The 13966-nt window shown below is 50.7% G+C and overlaps 1 long non-coding RNA gene across 1 annotated transcript; it reads right to left on the bottom strand.

Moving 5' to 3' along the window:
• Positions 1-8473: 8473 nt before the first annotated feature.
• Positions 8474-12254, bottom strand: LOC140687599 (uncharacterized). Its single transcript, XR_012061998.1, has 3 exons — positions 12035-12254; positions 11825-11935; positions 8474-8623 (listed from the first exon to the last, which is right to left on the bottom strand). It is a non-coding gene; the product is annotated as an uncharacterized lncRNA (long non-coding RNA).
• Positions 12255-13966: the final 1712 nt, after the last annotated feature.

Below are 13966 nucleotides of genomic sequence, written 5' to 3'. Positions count from 1 at the left end.
TTTGCCAGGTAGTTTCAGTAGAGGGAATATAATATGCAGAACCAGTTACAGAGGTGCTGGGAGAGTTAAAATAGGAGATGGGGAATCAACCTCGAGATGGCTGATGGCACAAATGTGTCCCATCCTAGAATAGAGGTACAAGGCAAAGAAGTGATAGTACCAGCCCAGGATCTGGAGCTGCCGGTGGGAACTGAGATGTGGGGAAGGGGCTGACCAAAGGGCCTTCCAGGCTGGAACTGGAACTGTGAAGGGGACAAACTGGGGAAGGTGAGGCCATAGCAGAGAAGTGGCAACTGCCAGATAAGCAGCCACAGGCAGAGACCACAATCAGAGAGAGGGAAGAAATACCCTGGCTTCTCCTCATATCCCTCCCACCAGTCGCCAGCCAGAGGCTTCCACTGGCCGAACCTGACAGGAAGTCAGCAGGCAAGGAGCCTGGGAAATGTAGTTTTCTGGGGCAGCCACTGTGATACAGAGCAAAGCAGGGGAGGGCAGGCAAAGTAGGCAGGGATCAGCACAGGTATCTACAGGAAATCAGAGGGGCAGTTTAACTAGTCTCCCGCCAGGAATATTTGTATTTTTAACATACCCCTTTCAAAGGGGTAAATCTCTAATGAGAGGATTCAGACATGGGGGATAAGTGAGTAGGGGGCCATGGGGTCACAAGGGTCTCTCCTAGTTTCCCTGCCAAGAGACTGGATGTGACCTTCTATTCCATCTTGGACAAATCCACCTTGGAAGTCAGAACCGGCCTTGTCACATTTTAAGAAAGCCACCCCACACCCCTGCAACCCCCAGCTTCCATCTCCAATATTCTTCTGCCTTTTAGTACAGGGAAATGTGGACAGTAGACTCGTCAGGAACCTGCCTCCAGGATAAAGAGGAGGAGAAATGTGATTAGGAGGACCGTGAAGTGGTGAATGACAGCAGCTGCTTAATATGGAAAAAGGGATCCTAATTATTGCTTGGACAAGCAGGGAAGTAAAAAGTCAATCAAGCTGAGGTAGAAGGCAGACACACATGTCAAAGCAGGCTGCCCCCGAGCTAAGAACCCTGGATCTCTTCTCAAGGTAAAGGAGCCTCTGACTGAGAGGCAAGGAGATAGGGACCAAGGGAAACTTGGCCACTCACTTGGCCCAGAAGGGGAACTGATTCCAATAAGGAACGGGGAAGGCCGAGGCAGGAGAGCTGCTTTCTTATTTCAACCGAGAGAGCAGCGGCTTTGGGGAACCTTGTAGTATATAATTAGATGCCTTCCGCTCCTATGGGGAATCTAAAGGGACTGGGCTTCCTTCAATGCCCACACAACGATACTCTGAGCCCCCTCCCCCATGTGCAGAAGCCCAGTCTTTCTTGGATTCCTCTCCAAAGTAGTTCTGGGATCCCCAAGAAATTCTTGCACATTCCCCAAATCCATGCATCCGGCAGCAGTGGCTGAAGCTCTGGAGGGAGGGTTTAGAGGACCCCCAGGCCAGATGAGTGGTTGCTAGAATGGGGGGTAGGGAGGCACGGGGCTGAGGTTCCTGAGGTCCCAACACTGTTGGCCTCTTGACCCCCAATTCCAGGCCCAGCCTCCTCTCCCGGGCCTCGAGGAGCCTGCAGCTAGAGCTGAAGGGGTTTCTGGGTGGCCTTGCATCAGGTCTGCAGAGCTTCCCAGGCTCTGAGTCAGCATTTCTGGGCTGGTCCTCCGTGTCCCACAGGCTGGGAGATTCACCACACTGAGGGTGTGCCAGCTCTGATCACCTCCTCAGGGGAAAGAGGCCTGGATCTGAGGTCCTGCAGGGTCACTAACTGAAAGTTTTACCTGAGGCCAACTGCTGCTCTCCCTGGGCTCATTTCTTTAGCTGTAGAGAGGCCACACTCCTTCCCAAAGCTGCTCTCAGAGACCCCAGGCCTGAGGGGGCAAAGGTGGAGGGGAAGTCAGAGCTCCTTCAGAGGTGCAGGGCTGCACTGGGGCTCCTCTCCTGCGAAGGCTGGAGAGGGAGAGATGGGCTTGAAGTATCTGCCTGGTTCTGTGCTCCTGCCATGGCTTCTGCCCTTTCTTTTGCCATCTAAATCCAACTCTCTCCTTTAAGAAGCCCTCCGTGATAGCACCAGCCCTTTCTGCCTTCCTTTTCAATAAACATCATGCTGAGTGCCCAGTCCCGTGCTGGGACCAGGAGGGTGGGGGATATTAGGGCCAAGCCTTTAATATTTTGCAAAGGAACACTCTGGAGGTTTCCCCCCATCAAGTGCCCCCCAGATTGGATCACATGCCTGGATGTGGGTGAATCAGCTGTGAGGAAATATGGTGGGGGGTGGGGTGGGGGTGTCACAGACATAGACATGGTGCCACTGCAGCCCTGTGTCCAGGCTGGAACCTCAGAGCATATCTGCTCCTCCTCTCTCTCCCTTCCTGAGGCCAGGCATCAACAAGGCCCGTTTTCCATGCCAGCGCCCCCACTGTCCCCCAGCCCAGGACCCATCACCTCCTCTGGTCTCCAGCCTCTCTTTTCTGCCTCTTCCCATCCAATCCACCGGCACAGCCTCCAAGATGTCCCTCTGAAACAGCTGAGGGTCTCACCTTTCTACTTCAGAACTTGGAGGGCTCTCTGTAAGGTGTGAATGAAAACACTGCAACCATATCACTAAACAAAGAATGCTGAAACCAAGTCATAAGCGGCTGCCGCCATCCCCCAGTGAGGACAGGCCTGCAGCCCAGCCTCTGCAGCCACTCACAATGGTGCCCTCTGAGGGGACTCAGAATAAGAAAGGACAGGACACTGGCCCTAGATAGCTAGATGCTTGTCAAAGGAATGAATTCAATGAGCCCAAATGTTTGCTTCCTCCCATACATAGAAAAGCACTAAATTCTTTAACTTGAGATGTCTGCTTTCTCTGGCTCCAGTTTCCTAAAAACACAAGTACCAGTTTCTTCAGGCTTAGCTCATGCTATTCCCCTTGGCTTGGGTCCTTCGAGGCCGAGTGAAAATGCTATCTTCCCTTTGGCAGTGTTCCCTGCCGCCTCACATGGAATTAACTGCCACCTGTGCTCCCGTAATACCTGTAAATGTCTCCAGTGAGTCCCTCTTTCTTTCCATTAGCGCTGTTCTGTCTGTCTTACTCCTCATCATGACACTTCCATGTCCAGACAATGAGGACTGCATCTTATTCTTTGCGATTTTGCCCTGCACACAGTAGGCACATAATCAAGTTAGGTTAAACAGGGAATTGCCATTTGCACCATGCATGAATCGCTGTTTTTCTTAAAAACTTTAAAAATTATTACAAAAATTATCTCTACAAGCTTTTAAACACCCACACCATACAAAGTGGATACATAAAAAGCAGAAGTCCCTCACACTTCCCTCCCCCCAGACTAAATCCCCAGCTGAAGCCTGTGAACAGCAGGGAGTGTTTTCTCTGGGCTTTTGGTAGAATTGCAGATTTGGGGCCCCACACACCACCGCCCATCAGTAACCCCTGTAACTGTGTTTGTGGATCAAGGCAAAGAAAACCTCTGCCACATAAATTCACTCTTTGGAAAGAACAGGATGAAACAGACATTTCTTCAGCACCTACTATCTGCCAGGCACTATTCCAGATGCTATGGATAAAGCAGTGAAGAAAAACGGGCAAAAATAGCTGACCTGAAGAGTTTACATTCTAGCCGGGAGAAGCAAACAATAAACTAATACAGAACTATATACAGAGAGAGCATCAGGGGAGAAGGGCCATGGAGAGGAACAGAGCAGGGTGGGTGGGCTGGGTGGGAGTGGCCCTCGGAGCACAGAGCCAGGAGGTCAGGCCCCTCCTGTGCAGCCAGAGGAGAAAATTTCCAAAAGGTCTTCACCTGAGCAAGGGGAGTGCCAGCCTTTGCCTTTAAGGGGCTTCTGGTGTATTTAGAGAAAGACCAGACTGGCCTTAGGGCCCTGTGGGATTCTTCCGTGGACAGGATTCCCTTTATGAGCTAGCTTTGGGCAGGTCGGGAAGGCGGGAATCAGAAGGTTGGAGGGTTCAGAGTGGGCTTCCTAGAGGAGATGGCATCCGGGTTGGGCCCTGACAGATGAATAAACTCATAATTTCACGGGAAGGAGAAGGCACCACAGGCCAAGGTACAGTGTAAGCCAAGATGTGGCAGGGGCTACTCTACCTACCCCCGCCACTATGCAGGAAGGGGTGGGCTGCCCCTGATCCCTCTTCCACTCAAAGCCCAGCCCAGCCTGAGCTCGTCAGGTGTTGCCAGAACAGAGTCCCCCCTATACCTGTACAAACACTGAGCCTGCCTTGGCACCTTTAAGAGGCCCATGATGCCAGCCTCTACCCTTGGCAGGACATTGACAACATTCCTGTGTTTCCTCCCAGGCCTCTCCCTCCCCACTGCCAGCCTTACCCAACAAAGAGCTGTTTCCAGCAAAAATCCAAAGAGAAAGTTTCAATCTGGGAGGTGAACTACAGGAAGGCACAGATATTTCTCTTTTCTTCAAGGAGACCCTGAAACTATCATTCCATGATCTCAAGGACAACTCTGGTCCCCTGCAAGTCCCTGAGTGGGTAGGGAAAGCCAGTACAATAGGTCTGGTGGTCCAGAAGGGGGCTGGGAATATTCCTGTGCCTCAGTTTTCCCTCTTGGAGTTGTGTTATGGAAATAAGGTTAGACAGTCAAGGCCTTGAGAGCTCAGGGTCTTGCATCAGAAGGGCCTGGCTTGCCTGTGAGATGAAGGTTGGGGTTTTACATCCATCCTGCAGCTCATTACTGGCTTGTAGGCAAGTCTAGGCCGCAGGGCCCCGGGGTGAAATATGGCCCAGGGAGGGGGAGGCTTGTGGGCAGCTGAGCCTGATGAAGGCACCCAGGCTATTACTTAACCATCCTGATAGGCTTTACGCTCCCAGTGGTGACATTTTTGCTGCATTGCTTAAAAAAATAGTAGCAGCACCTCCCCCGGTCATTTTTCTACTTTTTCCTCATAAATGAAAAGGCAGATGTTTCCCAGAAGGGTTGCAGCTAGAATCTCATTTCTCCCTAGTGCCTTAGAGCTTGGGATGAGAAGAGAGGTACCACTGTGCCTCAGGCCCACCCTCCCTGCCCACTTCTTACACCCTGGTCTCCCCTCAACCCCTCACTCCCTGTCTCACTCTCCTTTTCTCAGGTAAATCCCTTTGTCTTCAAGGTCCTTTGACTGCTGCCCCCTTTCATTCTGCCCTCCACCTCTTCTGTTTCAATCCTTCCCTTCTCTCTCCTGTGCTACCTTCTCCCCATTCCCTCCTCTCTCCACCCTTCCTCTTCTCTCCCACTTTCCAGGCCTCTTCTCATTTTGCAGATGAGCAAACAGAGGGAGAAGCAGCCTGCTCAAGGTCAAACAGTTCATCCTCTTGGGTGGCTTGTAACATTACAGGTAACTCAGTGCCCTGTGGCTACTGTTTATGTCATCTTTGGCACAGGAGGCTGGGTGATGGTCCCTCCAGCCAGCCTGTCTGTGTTGCAGTGCCTGCCTAGGAAGTCACAGGTCTGGCTAGACCAGACCCTTGCTTTGTGGAGCAGCAGCATTAGCATCACCTGAGAACTGGTTAGAAATGCAGACTCTCAGCCACCCCCCACCCCAACAACCCCTAGGCCTCTGAATCAGTCTCAGCATTTTAATATCTCCCAGGAGAGTCAGGGGCACATGAGGCTTTGTGCTAGTGTTTTCAGGTGAGAGCCTACAACCTGCCAGTCTTGTATATCTATCTGTACACCCCTCAGCTGTCCCAGGTGTGTACTCACAGCCACTGCAACAAACTCCCCACTCCCACGCCTCACCCCTCACCCCTCTTCTGCACCAGGGAAAGTATGTCAGAGTTCCCACCAGGCTGCCTGACTCAGAGCAGGGCAGCAGTGGGCAGGGGCTTGGCTAATTGCCTCTGGGTCTTTTGATGCTTGATTGTGCCCCGATGAGTAAGGGCTTGGAGACATCTGGAAACCATAACCTGGCATTAGTGGGCTGGGCCCTTCTAGGTTTTTCCTGACTGTTGCCTGGCCAGGCCTCCCGTGCCAGGGGAGGGGTGCATCTGAACTCAGCTCAGAAGCAGAGGAAGCACACCAGGGAGATGGGCTGAGAGCTAGGATCCTCCTCTGTGGTGCCTCCCAAGAGCTGTCCAGCCCTAGTCTCAGGTGCCCGACTAATATTCCAGGAGCAGCCCTGGGAGAAGTCATTTGTCTCCTGGGAGCCCCCAGGGAAGGCGACTCTCAGCCCCTGTGGCTGGTGTATCTGGGCCGGAAGGGGCAGCTGTCTTCTTATCCAAACATCTCACTTGATAGGAAGAAACAGGTCCAGTGAGGGGAAAGGATTTGGCTAAGGTCACACAGCTTTGTCTCTGGAAGGTAAGATAATTGGGTGTAAATAGCATCTCCCGTCAGGAAGTAAGTGGCCCAGTCCACAAATCCTGAAGCCATCCTGACTTTCCTGTGGCAGATTAATGATGGCCAAAAATTCTCTGCTCTTCCTCACACTGAAAGATGAAAGTGGTATCTAATATCCCTCCCCCGAGTCAGGGCTGGGCTTGGTGAGTTGCCTAACCAAAGGAGACAGTGGAATTATGTTCTGGGACTTGACGCTTAATCACAAGGCACCTCCACCTTGGTTTCCTGGAACACCTGCTCTTGTTACCTAACTGCCATGTTATGAGAAGCCCCAAGAGAGGCTGATGTGAAGAGAGGAGCAGAGACTTCGAGCCAATAGCCTAGGCTAAGCTCCCAGCCCTGTCAGCACACACTTGCTGTGACTGAGTCATCCTGCAAGCAGCTCCAGTGGCTCCAGTCAAGCCGTCCCAGCCGATGTCACAAGCTGTGGACAAGCCTTCCTTGTCGAGCCCTGCCAAATTGCAGACTCATGAGCAAAATAAATGACTGTGGTGGTTTTAAGCCACCAAGTATTGGGGGTGGTTTGTTACGTAGCAATAGAAAACTGGAACACCCCTAAATCTAGTCTGTCAGCAAATCTTGTCAGCTCTGCCTTCTAAATAGACCTAAATCCAACCTCCATCATCTCTTGTTTGGAAGACTGCAATAGATTCTTAATGTGTCTCCCTGCCTCCAACCCCTTGGCCCCTACAGTCTGTTCTCCAGCTAAAACCAAAGTCAGATCCCATCCTTCCGATCAAACCTCTACAGGCTCCCCATTTCACTCAAAGTGAAAGACAAAGTCCTGTCCATGGCCCATAAAGCCCTGAGGATCTGATGCCACTTACCTCCCTGACTCCCTCTACTGCAGCCACCCATCTTCTTGTTAGTTCTTGATCATCCCAACTTCACTCCTGCCCCAGGGCTTTTGCACCTGCTGTTTGTTGAGCCTGAAGCGCAACTCCCTGGCTACTCTCTCATTTCATGTAGGCTCTAGTCAAATCTTTTCCAAGGTACTTCCCTGACCATGCTAGAGACAGCAGCATTTCTATCCCTCCCCAACCCCCCTATTCTGCTGTACCTTTCTCCATGGCACTTAGCACTGATATTTCATGTTGATTTTATTATCTCTCTTCTGACTAGAGATAATATCTTTAACACAGACTTTTTGAGAGCAGGAATTTTTGCCTGTTTGCTTGAATCCCCAGCACCCAGATTAGCATCTGGTCCTTTGGGCCTCGCTCACACTGCCCTGGAATGGTTTCCTTCAGTCTCTGCTGCTTGCTGAAATTTCACCTGGCTGTGAAGGCTTGGATCTCAGTGTCATTCATTTGCCACCTCCTTCCCCAGGAGTGTGCTTCAGTGGCCATTTGGAGTTCACTGAGGCATTGCAGAGCAGAGAGAGCCAGTGTCTGGGTGCAGATGTGGCTGAGCTAGGAAGCTGTTCCCATCTCCAGGGAGGATTCCTTAGGGGTCTCCTGGCTGCAGGTGGCTAGACAAGGTCCAGAATGTGCTTCTCTGCCATTATCTCCCCCTGCCTTGCCTCTCCTCCAGTGTGGCGTTCTCTTTCTTCGTTTTCAGGCTTTTAACACCTGGCCTCCCACGGGGCTGATCCTCTTACCTGGAGACAATGCCAAGCCACTGCTTTAAAAGGCCTCGCTTTTAAAAGAGAGCCCCAAGCCCTCTTCCCCAGAATGTCTGCACCCACATTTACATCTCTGACATGCTCCCAACTGCGAGGCAGAGGAATCTGCTTCCAGCTACTTTTATTTAGGCTTCAGAAGGAGGATTGTGGTTGCCGGCAGATGAGGTCTGCAGGGCCCTGGAAGCAAACCTCAGCCCCGAGTCTCTAAAAATAATTTTCTGTTTGGCTCCAGAACCTGGTTCTGCTCTTCATCTGCCTGCAGGAGGCCTGGGGAGGGCCTAGATCCTGAAGCTGTGCCATGAAAAACTGATGTGGGAGGTGCTGAAAGGTTTCCCAGCTTCAGTCCCCTCCCCTTCCCCACCTCTGGTGCAGAGGGGTGTCACCTCTCAGCTGCATCAAATGTAAGATATCATTCATTGAAAAAGTAACCATTATGTTAGGTATTATGAAAGGGAAAAAAATGCTGCTGATTAAACCAGGATAAACCATTGATTATTAGACATATTCAAGTTTCAGAGATATTAAAATGTGAAAATGAATGTGCACGTCCAGATGAGATAGTCCTAGTCCGGGTGGAGCCCATTCCTCTCCAAACTAGCCACTCTCTGGCTCACGCTTCCCTGGAAAGGAAGGAAAGAAAGGGGTTGTCTTGGATTCAAAGGCATTTAGCTGGCACTCTTGCCAGGACTGTGTGTGTGAGAGGGGACAGTGATGGGGGTGATAAGAACAGAGGACCTGGGAAGTAGAGAAGGGGGTCCTATCAGCAGAAAATGGAAATCAAATTGCCACCCACAGAACCTGCTTAATTTATAAAGTCACAAGTCCGTGTCACTGCCTTGTGAGCCCAGAGCAAAACAGATGGCCTCAGCCCCTCTCTCACTGATCTGAGTCACAGTGGATGAGCTAGTGGGAGGGGACTGTTCTCACTGCACCCCCCCCCCCGCCATTACCCAGCACCCTTCCTCCCCCACGTTCAGAGAGAATCTCAGGGAGAGGGTAATAGCTCAGTGGTAGAGGGCATGCTTAGCATGCTCCAGGGCCTGGGTTCAATCCTCAGTACCTCTATTTAAAAAAAAAAAAAGGCCAGAGAAGGTCAGAGAGGATCTCAGTCCCCAGGACACGAGGGAGCTGCTGGAGGGAGCTTCATCCTCTGCTTTCTGAGAGAAGCAGAAGCCTGCAACCTGGAGCCATCAATACCAGTCCAGGAAGATGGGATGATGTGGGAGGAACAGAAGAAGGAGGGAGCAGGGCCCAGAAAAACTCAGGAGAGGAGCATCCAAGTGCAGCAGGAGGCACTGGAGTGAGACGTGCAGTAGGGAGTCGGATATCTCATCCTTTGCAGACTGTGGTGGACACCACAGTGCTGCCCACACTCGAGTGCCTGTTCTCCTAGCAGTGGGGACCAAGTGGTAGGGAATGCTGGTGGCTGACTACTCCAAGGTGAGCCCCTCTTCCTTCTGAGTGTTCCTGGCTGAAGGGAACCTCCTCTCTCAAGGTTACCCCATTTTCTGAAGGTAGCCCACATCCAGTGACTGGTAAATGGACAGAGTAAAGGACAGTTCCCCTAATGTCATGTGGGAACACCTGCGGGGCCATCCCTGCTCCAGAGCTCTTAGGGAGTGGCTGAGGCCTTTGCTGTGACTACATAGCAGTACAGCTTCCTGCTCTGCCCAGCCCTGCCTCCTTCACTGGTGCTGTCTGGGAGCTCTCCCCAGGAAATCTACACACAAATCTCCATAACAGAGTCTGTTCACAGGAATCTGACCTGTCACAGAGAACCTGAGTGAACAAGAGGGAACCAGAGAGTTCTGCTGTGAGGCTGGGGGTGACCCATACACCCCTGAAGACTCAACAGCCTAGGCAGTAGGGAACTCCAGGGAATTCCTCAAGATTATCCTCCAGGTCAGCCCCAGCTCCCTGCCCATCCACTGGCCTAGAGCAGAAGCAGCAGATACATGAATCAGATATCTGGATCATGGCAGCTGCAGGGGATGCAGACAGAGCCAAAGCAGGGGGGCTCAGGGACATCTGTGCAGGTGATACAGCTGCTGGGGGACTGCAAGTGAGGCTGGGATAGGGCAGGGCCCCCTACCTATGTGCATAGCAGAGCATATTTGAGCTATATACAAAGCCGGACTGGCCAATGTGTAGGTCTGTAAATGATCACATGTATGGGTACATGCACATAAATGCATGTGTGTATATGTGTGTACACATGGAGGTGTGAGAAAGCTTGTGTGTACTTATGCCTGGAATGCAAACTTGTGGTTAAGGGCGTGCATGGATGAGTCTGTGCAAGTAGGCGTGAGTGTGTGCAAACAGGCTTGCATGTTTATCAGTGTGCCTGTGTGTGGGTACAGACAACTCACGAAGGCAATACATTCTGTGTGTTATCTCCCTCCCCAGCTACAGCCTCTCTCTTGCCTCAAATTCACTGCCTAAGCTGTCTTGAGACCAGCTTCTTCCCCTAGGTCTCAGCCTCCTCCCAGAAGCCTTCCTTGGTGAAGCCAACAGAAATTCCAGGCTACCCTGTCTTGTCATGATGTGTTCTCATCAAAACAATTTACTTGTAGGCTTGGCTGTCTGTATTTGCCTATGTCCCCATCAGACTGGGTGCTTCCAAAGGGCAGAGTTGTGTCTGCATCATCAAACTGGGAGGTTCCCAACCATGGCCAACTGCCTCTCCCATTAGGCCAGGATCTCCCCAAAGATGGAGCCTAACTCTGTTTCCCAGACTGAGCTCAATAAGCCCCATTGATAATGCCCTGAGAGAAGACAAAGATCTAGGGACCACGCTCCCTGCACCAAGCCCAGCTGCCTTCCTGAGTGACCTATGTGGGTAGTTCAAAAGAATGAGCTGTGGGTCGGGTGTCAGGACATCTGGGTTCCAATCTCGACTCAATGTGACTTGGGAAAACTTTTGCTTTCTGGGCCCAGGTACCTCATCCATAATGTCAGGGGCTAGACAGTTGGCCCCAGGGCATCTCAAGGCCCTGTCCTTTGCCTGCACAGCTCTGGTGACATCCAGTCCCCAGGGTCCTGTGTGGCCTTGTCATTTCCCAGGACCGTGGCCCATCTACCCAACACCATTTTAGCTTGACTGGCTGCCAGCAGCATTCTTCCCCCTCAGCCACATGGAGGGAATGAGGAGGGTCAGCAGGCCACGTGTCTGGATTATTACATTGAATAAGCTGACAAAAACCATCAGAAGATATATTGTTTAACAGGAGATTAAAAACCAATGAGAGCAGCTGGGGTTCTGACCCTGAATCTCAATGTTTTTAATTTAATTTCTTTTGCCGCTCAAATCACAGCATTATAAAATGATAAAAGTAGCTGTGTTTGCTCAAGGGTTTTATCATTAATTGATTTGGCTGAAGTTTTCCCATAAGCCACATCTTTTGGAACATGCTTCTCATTTGAAGCCTCTAGACTCTGTGAGGAGAGGGTCAAGACATATGAGGGCAGAGGTGGGTGCTGGGGGTCACTTCGGCAAGCTCTCCCCACAGGTCAGTGGACCCAGGTCCCACACAGAAGCCCAGCACCAGGGCAGGCTTTTCTGCATCCTTCTATCTAAAGGGCCAGAGCCTGCGTGATCTCCCTTGACCCTGGGCAGGTCAGAGTCTGGCGGGTGCCCAGCAGAAAGCTGGCATCCTAGGCTGTAGGGGCAGGTTTCTGGCCTGGCCTCATCCTTCAAGTCTGTGCAATTCAGTGGAGATCAGAGCTCCACTCAGACCCTCAATCCCCTAACAGACATCCCCCTCCTCTGTGCCTCCACTCCCCAGGTCCACAAGGACCCTTTCCCAGAAGCCACCACTAACCTTTTTTCCCCCGGGGACTCCAGGCCAGGCCTCCGCTCCCACGGCAGCTGGTTAGGGCTTTTGGCTGGGTGACTACAAAACCTTCACGGAGGTGAGATGATTGTGTCTAACCTTGAAAGTAAGATTAAACAATTAAAACAATTATTCAATTTCTGATTATACAAAGTAACTTACCGTAGGAAACTTGCAAAAATGGCGGACAAGTCTTACACGTCAGCGAGAGCCCTTCTGGGTGCATGTGAGGGGACGCCAAATGGAGGCGGATTCGCTGCAGTGAGTGGAGGTGTGGTAGACGTCTGGCAGGCCCCTTTCCACTCTCACTGCTTCTTTCCTCCCCAGCGTGTGGCTTTCTTGGGCTCAGGCTCCTTGTCTCCACGAGGCTGGAACATGGGCCACCTATCCTCCCTCACAACTCCGTCACTGAGGAGAGAAGCTCTCTCCTCCAGCGCGCGTTCTGGAAACCCCAGGGAAGGGCTCTGATTGGGCTGGCTTGGGTCACATGCCTAAGCCCGGGCCAATCACAGGGCAGGATCAGGTAAGCGGCCGTCAGCTCTGATTGGCCCACATGGTGCTCGCGGGTGGGAAGGTGAAGACAGGGAGCTGGGTAGGGTGGAGTTTCCCAAAGTAGGAAGGGCACACAGGGTGGCCTCCCCAAATTAAGTGTCTTACTGCTGTAAAGAATATACAAATTGCTTGTTAAACTACTGTTAACATTGAGGTGTAGTTCATGCTAAAATATTTTCTATTCAAAAGGCAGACGTGTCAGTAGAAGAGCAGTTGAAGGCATTTAACAGAAGAGGAAACTGAATTGGACTCATGGAATGATGACGGACAGCACTGTAAACAGGGAAATGCGCATGAAAACCACAAGGAGATACAATTTCCTACCTGTTACACTGACAAAAATGAAAATGTCTCTCCGTCAAAGGTGTGGGAAATAGGACTCTTCACTTGCTCTCGGTACCACTACTCAGAAGCGCACCCAGCAGCGCCTTGTAAAGATGAAGATGAGCTCCCCTGCCACCCAGCTACTGCACATAAATCCCCAGAGACAATCTCACGTGTGTGCAGAAGGAGATATAAGAGCTGCAGCATTTTATGGGGGAAAATGTCAATAATCTCAGCATTTATTAACCAGAGAAAGGATAAATAAAGTGTGGGATCCTCAGAATTCTGGGCAGCCGGTAAAATTAATGTCACACGTTATCAAGATGGATTGAGTACACAAACATATTATTCTTTGGGGGGAAAAAAGCAGGTTGCAGAAAGTCTCCTACTATTTATTAACATGTGAAAACACGTACAAATACTATATATTACTTATCCCAGGTAGTAGATGTTTAAAATCATGCATAGGAATGATACCAACTTAGAGTGACAGAGAAGGGGGCAATAAAGGGGCTGCGGAGAGGTACACAGGATTTCAACTCTATGTGTAATCTTTACTTCTATTAAAATGATCTAAAGCAAAATAAAAATAAAATGAGGATCAGTCCGTTTCTGTATAAATATATAAACTTGTGTTTTTGTATCTATACATATATTTTTAGTGTCCTGCTGTATACTTAACATTGTATAATGAGGATGAAAACATGATTTTTAATGGCTGTGTAATATCCCCTTATAGGGATGTGTCATAATTTATGAAGCCATGACCTGTGGCTACCTATATAGATTTTTTTTCTATTTTTCACACTTCAGTGAGTGTTCTTACACACATGATTTCCTTAGGGCTTAAAGCTGGATCAAAGATTTAAGATATTTTTAAGGCTCCTGATAATTATTGGGTAAGAGTGTTAGCCAGAATTCTTTGGGTTGCAAGTGACAGACCAGTTCAAACTGGCTTAAGTACGAAGGGACATGTGTTGGCTTATGTTGCTGAAAAGGCCAGGGAAAGAAGGCTGCCTTCAGGGGTGACCCAATGTCCTCAGGGCTCTGCCTACCTCCTAGCCCCCCTGTCTTCATACCTCACCTCTACCTTCCTCTGCTCAGCGTCATCCCAGGCAGGCCCCCTCCAAATGGCACAGGACGGCCCCCACCATCTCTGGGTGCTGTCTGCTCATCATTGCCTCACAGCCTAGCTTCCAAGGGCTGCTGTAACAAATGATGACCAATGTGGTGCCTTTGAACAGCAGAAATGCA

Source organism: Vicugna pacos, chromosome 20 (genome assembly GCF_048564905.1).
Source record: "Vicugna pacos chromosome 20, VicPac4, whole genome shotgun sequence".
NCBI lineage: Eukaryota > Metazoa > Chordata > Mammalia > Artiodactyla > Camelidae > Vicugna > Vicugna pacos.
This window is presented reverse-complemented; position numbering and strand designations above follow the sequence as displayed.